This window comes from Rhipicephalus microplus, unplaced genomic scaffold (genome assembly GCF_043290135.1).
Source record: "Rhipicephalus microplus isolate Deutch F79 unplaced genomic scaffold, USDA_Rmic scaffold_32, whole genome shotgun sequence".
NCBI classification, from domain to species: domain Eukaryota; kingdom Metazoa; phylum Arthropoda; class Arachnida; order Ixodida; family Ixodidae; genus Rhipicephalus; species Rhipicephalus microplus.
In genome coordinates this window covers 4,194,440-4,206,495 of record NW_027464605.1, presented here as the reverse complement: position 1 = coordinate 4,206,495, position 12,056 = coordinate 4,194,440, and positions in this window count along the sequence as shown.

Sequence of the window (12,056 nt, the reverse complement as noted above, 5' to 3'; positions counted from 1 at the left end):
GAGAAATATAGCAGTGCGAAGTTGAAATAAATTTATATAGGGAAATGCAAAAATATAAAGAATGGAGAAACAAAAAAATATATGAGAAAAAGAGAAAGAAGGGCACCCAGCATGGCACTTCCTATAGGTTTGGCCCCACTAGTGTGAAAGTGACCTTAATTTTATTTTATTTTCTCAATTTTTCATTTCTCAATAATTTTAATTACACAGCTGGATGAAGACTTAAGTATGAGGGTGAGTTGTATGTTATCTTCAGAAACCAACAACTAAACCTTTTGCTGATAATACGTCCAATGTACTTCTTTTTTCTGTGTTGCAAAAAAAGCCAGCGATATGTGAAACGAGCCGCGCCATCGATGGAGTGTTTTCACGCTGTTCACAGGCGTACAAATTGGTTAGCAAGGTCACCTTCAACGTGAACGACGCCGCGGAAAAGCGATATAGAGCGTTTTCATAGTTGAGCAGATGCCACATGTTTTCATTATTTCATCATAATCGTGTATTTTAAATGGTCAACAAGTGCATATTTTCATTTTCTCGGTAAATGGTACTAATACTAGCTGCATCCTTTTAGCTCAAGCAGCGAGATCGGAGCAAAGTTGTTTTGATGTGTAAACAGTACCGCTTTGACTTTATTGCATATAATATTAAATGTAGCTGTTATTTACCCAATAAATATGTAGTTGTAGGCTGATTAGCACTTCTCATAAATGAATTTCCTGCGAAAAATAAGCTGATGCATTAATCTGCACTGATTAATGCAAAATAATGCACCGTGAGTGCACGCTCGTTGATTAATGCAGATTAATTACCGCGTGAGCACACGAGCGGGCTTATCTCGCGGTAAGGAGTATCGTAACGCCTTGGGATTTCACCAGAACGATTCTGTTGTAGTTACCGGGCGCACAAAGGTTACTGCACTCACTGCACAGTCTCCGTTTGCGAAAAGGGCGCGCTTTTCAAACACAGCGAAGTAACAACTGAGACGCTTATTAGCGTTCATCTGTACCTGTGAGTTCGTTTCGTGCGTCATTTGTGCGTGAGCAACGCGGGACACGCTTTGATCTGTTTGTTATTCTTCGCGCGACGTTACAATTTGTTGCTATCACATTCATTGCTTCGCCTATGCGGCCAAGCTATGACTTTTTTCAAGGTCAAATACACTTATGTTTGCCTATACACTATCAAATTGGCTTTTTCTGACAATGTGCGTGATTTCAAATACGACAACAGAAACGCATTTGACATTTTAAAGCAAATTGGGATCGAGCCTCACCTTCTGCACTAGAAAAGCGTGCCTCACAAACGATTAGCACGGTCGCGTGAGAGTACCTGGTCATGTTACTGTTGCTGCAAAACGAGCTCGAAAAAATAAATATAGTTGCCACTAGCGAAGAAGCACATGATAGTAAGGCCTGTCATAGAACTGGCTACAAGTATTGAGAATTTCAGCCCTCCCGATGATGATGAAAAACATTTATTATAAAAGAGAGAGGTACGGGGCCAAAGCATGACCCTGCTACATGGTCGGCGTCCTTAGTCCGGGACACCGCATGACGAGGCCCCTACTCGCGCCTGTCTCATCAGAGCCCGTTGAGACTCTAGTGATGAGCAGTTGAGGAGGGCAGTCTCCCATGCCTCTCGGGAAGGGGTAGGGGATCCCGAGTGTCTTGTGTTAGCACTGCACCAGTTTCAAATATTTTTGTCGATTTTCTCAAAACCTATATTTCTGATATTTTTCCGTACGCGAACAGTCGTACCCCTTTTGCTAATTAGAAATTTTCATTAAAACTTGGCACGCTTTCTCATCACATTATTAGGCGTAAAATGAATCTCAATGAGCAAAATCATGCCACAATATTTAATATGGCCGCCTAGTGATAGTGCGCCCCTAGTCTCAGTGAATACCTTTGTGGTTATTACTGTATTTTTACCAATCATCAGATCTAATTTGTTTTTGTTCATTACACAGGCCAAAGCATTTTATATGTGCCTGCAAAAACGAAACATTTTTTAATGATCAAAATTTTAATTATAAATGCTCGCGCAAGGCATACATTAAACGAAAACTTTAATTATGAAAAGTTAACATAAACTATGACTTGTTTCATAACATTCGCATGTGCCTAAGAAGATGTGTTTTATATTGCAGACTAATAGTGTCTAGTGATTGTTGTTTTTTGAAAAATATTCCGTCACTTGGCCTCTTACCTTAAGCAGTACTATAAGCTTTACGTCAGTATACGTGTATATTAAAGCTTATCCACACATATCTCAGCGCACTATATATATGGCTCATGCGCCACCTCAATATTTACGTCAATATTTATTGAGCTGAGGTGAAGTTGTAATGAAAGGGAAGAAATTGCTATCACCTACTTTCTCAAACTCTTACAAGATTGGAAAGTTCTTTATGGAAATGTCCTTACTGTACACATGGAAACTACCGGTAACTCGTATCTGAAGGCAAAATATCAAAAGTCGTATCGTAGAGCACTGATTGGTGTTAAAGGCATTGAACACTAAGATCGGAAACGCTATTTTTAAGCAAACGTACTCATGAGTCGACTCTCCCAGGTCACACCGCAAGTCGGACTCCGAGTCCGGTTGAGAAGAATTTTGGTGAGTCCGAGGCTTCGAGAGCCCTCTAAGTAAAAGAGATTTGCTGAGTGAATCTTAGTGAGCTCCAGATTTTTTGACAACCCGGTCGGAATGTAGTGTTCTTGTTTGCTGATTTGGTGATCCTTTAAACAATTTTCATTGACACGTGTTTTTGAACGTCCCGCCTTTATGGAGATCTGTTTTTTTTCCCTCTTGTAACGATAGAGAGCAGCACATCCTCATGGGATGAACTAACGTTGCGAATCTTGAAATGGACTGACGTAGTTTTGTTTACTAATCATAGATGGCGGCAGCTGTCCCAAAGATATCAGAAAACGCGATGTCACAAAAGGTATTTAACGTGAACACCTACTAAAATTATGTTAGTTCGCCATCAGTACATAAATTAATATAGAGAATGTGGTGCCCCCGGCAAGTGTTGTTTACTTATAAGTGCAAATGCACTCTGAAAGAAACTCCAATAGACTGAAAAATGTGTTTCATTGCTTCACAGTTCCTTATAATAATAATAATAATAATAATAATAATAATAATAATAATAATAATAATAATAATAATAATAATAATAATAATAATAATAATAATAATAATTGTACAACAAAAAGCCCTCCGGTGACGTGCGAGGCTAGACAGAGAGTGCTGAGGGGGAAACAGCTCAAAAAGGGGACAAAGAAAGAATGACAACACAACACGTACAAGCACTGACGAACAAATATGCATAAGCTTACTGCACCGCGAAATATATAGCTGAAAACGAAAACAAGACAAAACCATCACGAGCGTATAAAAATGAAATGCAAGACGAATCTGCCACGAGTCAAAATGTCACAAGTTAACAGCTCAAAAACAAATTCTCTTTTTCCAGGAAGGCGAGTGAAGACTCACTGACGCACACGTTTCCCCACTTCTTGATATGTGGTCAATCTTTAATCGTCCCGTTTTCGCTCTGTTTACCCCTCAATATCATGTACCAACTGGTCCTTCTGGACACCCTTCTTATAAGTGATATCTAATAGAAAAAATATCATCATCATCATCATCTTCTTCTTCTTCTTCTTCTTCTTCTTCTTCTTCTTCTTCTTCTTCTTCTTCTTCTTCTTCTTCTTCTTCTTCTTCTTCTTCTTCTTCTTCTTCTTCTTCTTCAGGTGCAGTGTCATATGGAGGATAAACTCCAACACTCCGTGTCCTGCGCAAGCTGGTGTGATCTCACGACTGCACATTTCTTAATTTCGCAGACATTCACCAAACCTTTCGCAGTCCTCGGCCGCACGTCCCATCACTTCGAATTCATTTAGTCACCCTCATTGACCATGGGGTAGCTGTCCTAATGACGTGGTCAGCGCAAGTCTACTTTTGAACTTAATGGCAATAGCTCATATTCTGACACACAGCTCATATTACGATTTGTAACTAACGCAGCTTTATTTTCTTCTATGTGGTACACTTATTTCTGTTGTCTGGTTATTATGTCTCTTGGTGAAATTAATTTCATCCCTTTATCTGTTAGTTCTGATAACACAAAATAATTATGGTATGTGTCTAGAATTATTGTTATCTATTTGAGTTTCCACTCCTTTGATTTTTCGCAACAGAGTATTCGCTAATAAATAAAAAAATCTGGCACATTCCACACACCTTGGCAATCGACGCCATGCCAAGCATGCGGAGGGAAGGTGACCATGTTGCAATTTTTTCATTGAGCGACACGTTATGAAATGATTGATATATTGATATGTAAGTTTTAACGTCCCAAAACCACCATATGATTATGAGAGAGGCCGCAGTGGAGGGCTCCGGAAATTTTGACCACCTGTGGTTCTAACGTGCACCCAAATCTTAGCACACGGGCCAACAGCATTTCCGCCACCATCGAAAATGCAGCCGCCGCAGCCGGGATTCTACCCCGCGACCTGCGGGTCCGCAGCCGAGTACCTTAGACACTAGACCACCGCGGCGGGGCGCGTTATGAAATCACGCTAAATATGTATGTGTAAGTGTTGCACGCACAGATATATATGTTGAAGAGTCGCGGATGTTTATACAGCCAGTTTAAACTTGCGCAATGATGCCAACAGGAACATGCGTATTGCAACACCAGAAGCGATAAGCTGATAGGAATCGCTGATGCTCGCGAGGATGGTAGCCCTGAATCAAATGAATCAACTTTTGCACATACCATTCAACTACAATTGACGTTAATCCGACATCACGGCTGTAACATGAGAGTGTATATGTAATTTTTTAAAAAATCGGATAGCCAGCACTGCAACCACTATTGACGTTTCACGAAAATTAGCGCCTATTTGAAAAGCATTTCCCAGACTTGGCGTAGCTCTGTGGTAGAATGCTTCATTGCCACGCAGAATGCTTGGGGTTGGTTCCAGTTGGGACCCTGAAATTTATTCTTTGCATTCGTCGGGGCAACGCTACCGATGCCAGGTTTTTCTTTACGCTCCCACGTTAAAATTGCCCATGTGTGTTCACGTCATTCCTGGGCAGATGATAAGTGTCAACCACCTGTGGCACATACCTACATACTAATGGCACATACCCGCCTGCGGGTATGTGCTACTGTTATGCGGGAACTGTTTGACGACGTACGCGACGGGATTGTGGCATTACTCATCTTTTGACCAGCACGTCATATTTGACAAACCATCTTACCCTCCCATGCTAATTTTGGTTGACGTCAAGTTAAGGGACTGATGACGAAAGCACCCAGACGTAAGCGGCTAGATAGATAGATAGATAGATAGATAGATAGATAGATAGATAGATAGATAGATAGATAGGTAGATAGATAGATAGATAGATAGATAGATAGATAGATAGATAGATAGATAGATAGATAGATAGATAGATAGACAGACACCAAAAATGCTTGCATTACGCAAACACATGCCTCGCTATAAATAAAAATAATAAATCTTTGTTCTGTGATCCACTCAACTGTCTTCCGATCTCATAATGCAGCGCCCATAATTTTTCGTAATATCGCACGCTGCATGGCTAACTTCTCAAGTTTTTTTTTTTTAATTTTATGCTGTAAGGTTGTTCGCCGTATGTTATGAATGGCCACATGCAATGGTTGTGCCCTGTCTGCTTCAGTGACAAAGGTAAGTCGCCTCTGGTTCTAGAAATAGTAAGCAGTCGTTTTATTCGGAAGTCAAGTGTGAAAAAAACATTGTGTGACTATCTTCCTCGTATTCGTAAACTATGCTGCGTGACGTGATGTGCATGCATTTCAACTAGTACGCGTTTCCAATAATTCAGTGCAGTCCTGACTTTCAAGATAACACTGTGCCTTTTGCCGCATACATCGAAACACTGATGCGCCCAGCAGAGGCGGATTCAGCCAATCATTTTACGGGGAGCGGCCATCCTTAGTAACATTGCAGAGAGGGCGTGGTGATGACTTTTTGTTTTTACTACCGAAAAACCCCTTAATAGCATAAATATACTGTTAATGTGTGCTCACAGTGGTTTCAATAATTTCTCCTAATTGGGGATAGGATGTGGACTACAAGCACTATAGCGAGGAGGGGGGGGGGGGGGGGGGGAGTGCTGACACAGACTAGGAGGGGGTCTGAATCCGACCCTGGCGCATAGAAAAATTAACATCTGTGTTTTTGTAACTAAAAAATTATCAGCCTTTGCCACGAACTTCATTAATACCATTAACAGACTCCACACAGCAGGTGGAAAATAAAATGTGGGTTGGTTTTCTATTTTCCAAGCCTCGAACAATAACCGAGTTTATTTTGGATCATTCAACTAGCTAGCAAGATTCTCATTATGAAAATACCACGCATAATCGTTTTTGCGTTCTCGGTGGGACCGCACTGTCAGGTGTCAGGTGCATTTTTATTGTTCTCTTGATGGCGTTGCCACGTTTGTTATATACCTTTACTTATAATGCAATATCGCAGTTCCGGTCCATTTAATCAACCAGAGGTCACAGAAACATATGTGTCCCGTTTGATCGAAGTGTGTTATAGGTCTTCGAATGAGCTGTCAATCAAATATGATATAATCTCTGTTAAGCCAGCATTTGAGTTTAAGCGAACTCGTCGTCTACTTGAACTTCAGCGCTCTTGTAAAACTACTGTGACGCAGGCCCGTGGCCAAGAAATTTTTTCGGAAAGAGGGGGGGGGGGGGCATTCGTTGGAGGCTTTGAAAGACCGTCAATTTCAACCTCCTTCCCCCGAATCGCGGTGGGGGGGGGGTGTAGGCGGGTCCTTAGGCTCCACTTCACCCTCTGGCAACCAGCCTGCCGTTCATAATCAATACTAATTGTATATATATATATATATATATATATATATATATATATACTTGATTAGTTCACGTTAATAATCAGCTCCAGATGATTGCTTTTGTAATGAAAGAACGAGTCGTGCGTTCGTGAATCCCCTAGTGACGCTGCGGAACTTGCCTATTGAACTAGCTCCCAAGACGTATAGACGCGCTCACACATCGCCTGAGGCTCGGAACTGCTCACTTGTACACAGCACGCACTTCTTACTTCGGATACAACGAGCACCATCGTCAACACGTTCATGTGGCTCGACGACAAGTATGTATATCATGTATTGCTCGACTGCCCCAAAACACGTCACACGTAGAGGGGGACTTAAACTGGAACTCTACATGCTAGACTCGGAACAAACCTTTTGTGTGTGTAAAGAGAAAGGGGTTAACGATTTAGAGTACTCGGTTTTCTGTATACTATGGGAGAGCTGACAGCCGTCCTTTCGTTGGTGAAAATATTACGACCTTGGCCGTCAGGGACAAACCATAAACTGAGGAAAGTGCTCCAACGTTTCTTTGAGGACACATATTTGTGATGAGTATTGAGGGGGCTGTATTGAAAGTGTGCACCACATCTGTGTGTTTGCTCTTTCCAAATGATAATTTTCGAACTTACCAATATAGGGCCGTATACATCCTTTATTGTTTATTAATTTTTATGTTGTAACATCCAAGTGAAAAGGGGTTGCCGTCAACAAGCAGTGGGGATAAAAACTTCCTTATTTATTTTTATATTTAAAAAAAAGTAACTTCGCGAGGTTTAAAAACTACAGATTGTGTCCTTTCTGCAAAATTGTCTTTACAGAGCGCGCACCGCGGCTATCGATGGATAAAGTTGGCAGTGCCATCGGGAGAATAGCTTTCGTAATAGAACGATATTGGTCTCTACATACTTGAAACCACTCACCGGTGACGTGTATATGTGTTGCTGGGCACCTTTATCAATACAATGGCCCTCCGCGTTGTCACAAGCCGTGTTTGCGGAGATGGCGCCCATAATATTAATAATCATCCTGAACACATCCAATCTAAAACCTCGCTTAGTGACAACACTGAAAAATACGTCTACGTCTAACATCTTCTCTTCTCATAGTCACCCGGCCCTTCACTGTTTGTATGTGAAGCATTTAAGGTCACCAAGTTGAATTTACACAAATCAAATTATCCTCGGAATACCATAGGCGAGGCGTTGCCCTGAATGGTCTTCGAGCCACGCCATGTCGATGGGACCAATACCTCCACGTCGGTCACGGAGAATGTAAAGTAAGATGATTTAGCATTACAATTACACTTAATAACGTCCCCTGTACTCTCCTTGGCACGATTGTCTGTTTGATCTCATAATTATTGTATCTAATAAAGAAAACGAACTCTTAAGTGTACACTTCTTTCCTTCATTCATAGCGAAGGTCTCGTACTGGCCGACTCGGTGCGTTTAGGTAGTATACGAGGAATAATTGGCCAGTTGCCAGTCCCCAATAAGATCACTTGCTACGATATGCCAAACAGGCAACTAAAAAGTGTTCCACACTCGCCGTCATTGCTACTGGTGGCACTGGCTGACAATCCAACGTTTAATGCACATGCATACTCCATTAAGTGCAAGGGGGGATAGCCACCATGGTATCTCAGTTGGTATATCATTGGACGCGTTATTCGAAGATCGCAGGGCTGGTCCTTGCTCACGGTGAAGTATGATTTCGTTCACTTTTCTTTCTTAACAATTACACTACAGTTACTTCTAATAAGAACCCCCATACTTCTCTTGACACCATGGTCGGTTAGATCTTATTATTATTGTGTCTAGCAAGGAAAACGAGCCTTTAAGTGTACACTTCTTCCCTTCACACCGTAGCAAAGTAACATGTTTCCACGCGAAGATTGTAATGCCAGAAGAGACAGAGTGAATGAGCACGTAGACGTATAATAACCATTTTTTGCTCCTAATTAGTAGTAGTAGTAGTAGTAGGATTTTTATTTACAGTAAGCCGGATACAGAGCTCACTGCAGGGGCAAAGGGCTAAAGGCGAACAGCCTGACAAAGGCCCTTGTCCCTCCGCAGTCCGTGACAGTGCAAAGCTTAAACAATATATATATTCAATACATTGGTTTCAAGCAACCTGAAATTGTAAACACAAAATTCAAACATAAATAGCATAAGAAGTTTACATAACACATTTTAAGAATTAGAGGTCACTCTCGTTATAATTCACAACTAAACAATATCAATGAAACAACATCGAAAACAGACACAAAATGCATGCGGATACAATGAATTCCGCTGCATACACTCGTATAATTGACATAGAAGTTTATGAACAATTTAAGCATTTGCAGAGGCATGAGACTCCATTACGTAGTTTCGATAGTGTAGACCGGTGGTTATGAATAAGTTCTTTATTTGTTTCTTGAAAGTCGCACTACTAGCCCTAAAGTTCAATTGATCTGCAAGGGTATTTAAAACCTGAGGTACCTGGTAAGCAATACTTTGTTTTCCATACTTGGTTCTTGTTCTAGGAGCTCGTTTCTTTTGTTCTCGCATACTGTAGTGTGGTCTTTCGGTGCAACTTTCTTCATATAGCTTAGTCTTTTGTATTAACTGAAGTAATTTAAAATGATATAATTGATCAATTCTGAGTATGGAATGTTTAATTACGTATGTGTACCCCTGCAGTGTTTTAGGTAGACTGCTTATATGCATAATAATCACTGATGGGCGTGGCGATAAGGTGGCACACCGTGCACGTCTGTCCCCCCCCCCCCCCACCGAATTTTTTTTCGCCATACCATAGAGAGCGATAAATGGCCATTTTAAGAAGGTGCCCATCCCGACCAAAATCGGAGTGGTGCACGCCCCCCCCCCCCCCCTTCCTGTAAATTTCTCGCTGCGCTCCTGCTTCTGTGCAAGAGGTTTTCTTAAGTGAACGTTTTAGAATCACCGATATTGTGGCGTATAATATTAATTGCTCTATGTGTACAGGAACCAATATCAGCGATTGCACAATTAACCGTGTTTGACTAGTCAAGTTTATCACTGCAGTGCTTTAGCGCATCAGTTTTATTGCATTATTTGAAAACAGTAATTTCACAAGGTGCACCCACATTGAACAACTGCCGAACGAACATCACCTCTGAACTGAGTTTTTTGTGTGACATTTTTTTCCGGGTAGTCTAGTTGGAAAGCGTAACCATCGCCAAAACCTGACGACAAAAACCTCTTCATTATTTCAACAAAACAAGACACCATAGTTTGCCTATGCCTTACGCAGCGAACGTCCCGAAATTGTTGTTTTCATCATAATTTGTTTTAAAATAATAAAGAAAATAGAAGAGCCACACAAAGAGCCTTGATAACGTTGTGGTATATGTAAGGCGTAGGAAAAATGAGAAAATGAGTGAACGATTGATTGAATGAAAGTTAATAGATCCCAAATGACGCAATTCCAAAGAGCCCCAGCTTATTCGATCAGACATTCATATGCATAGGAGAAACCTTAGAGGAATAGATACACATAGTAGCATAAAAGGCGGTAAAATCAATGACCTCCTCTGGTACCCTTCAGTACGAGGGAGTTCATTGATTTGGTGGCAGAGCTTTCCGCTGCACTGAATGATAGCTTTCAGCACAAATCTCTAAAAAAAAAAAAAAAAACTTTGAGCCTTGTGCGTCAGAAAAATTACGCCTGCAGATGCTAAAGTTAGTCAGCAACAAAAAAAAAACAAATAAAGGCCGTGTACTTGCATGCTTCGCTGCAAATGTCATCGAAAGACGATAGCTGCGCAGAGATAAGGATGTCATCTGGTAACGATGTGGGGAAGCAGAACCTCGTACAGAACCCAGAGCCGCTGATCGGGGGGTGACAGCACCATATTGTCTTATCGAAGCGTAGGAAACACTCGCCTTTTCGTGCATGCCATCGCATTTTTATCGCAACCTAAAAAATACTGGAATCGATCTTTAGACTTACGTGCCTGTCTGTTTTCTAGTAAAGAAACACACTACCTAATGTTTATGTATTGATTGCTTGCCTCAAATATGCGTAATATTTGATTTTTAATCTAGAATGTTCACAAGTATAAACGCATTCACCAGATCAGGATGATTGATGTGTGGGGTTTAACGTCCCAAAACCACCATATGATTATGAGAGACGCCATAGTGGAGGGCTCCGGAAATTTAGACCACCTGAGGTTTTTTAACGTGCACCCAAATCTGAGCACACGGGCCTACACCAGATCAGAATGGGTGGGCGTTGATTAAGCGCTTTAACTGTAGCTGGGTGGGTGAATTGTTTCGACATCGCGGTCTATAAAGCTTGCAATGTTTCTTATATAGAACTCATAAAACCTACGACTCTTCACATTTGAAATATTTACAGAGCCCCTTATTGAGATAAAAAGAAAAGATCGACGTTCTCCATCTGCTTTGAGCGTGGATACGTAAGTTCCTCAGAAGTGCAGTGGCACATCATACTTAAGAGCGTATACTTTTGTGAGACCCATGACGATAGCAGCTAAGTCTTTCAACTCGAGTATAGTACGGAATGCTGGGCTTGTTCAAATAATGAACGTTACCATAAGACCGAGGGTTGGCAAGGTTAAAGGAAATACACAAGGCTGCATTGGTCCACATTCGTGTTCTCATTGCGAAGTATAATGGCCACACATGCAAGGTCACCGCTCCTTTTTTACGCAAAAGATGTGCGTCCTTACTGAAGCGGCATTTTGAATGCTCTTAGACGAGACGTGGAGATAGCGCTTATTTCAGTGATCCCTCGGCCCATCAGGCAAACGGCCCGTGCATATTTCATACCTTTATTTTGCAAGTATATATCGTACAAACCATAGAGTTTCTTAAAAATAACTAGAGGGGACTCTGTCGCTGCGATCGTTCAGCGACCATGGGAATGATGGGTATACAGTACACACACCTATAGTCTTCGTATGTGTGGGCGGCGAATCGTTCTTGCGGCTTCATTTATTGCTGCGTTTCGGTTTTGTTTTGAAAGAAAGATTCAACCCCTTTGAACTTCGTGACCCGATTTGGAAAGGAAAGTCTAAAAGAATAAACGTGGTGAAGCGCAACCGCTGAACATTTGCTGATTTTTGTTTCCTAAGAAAA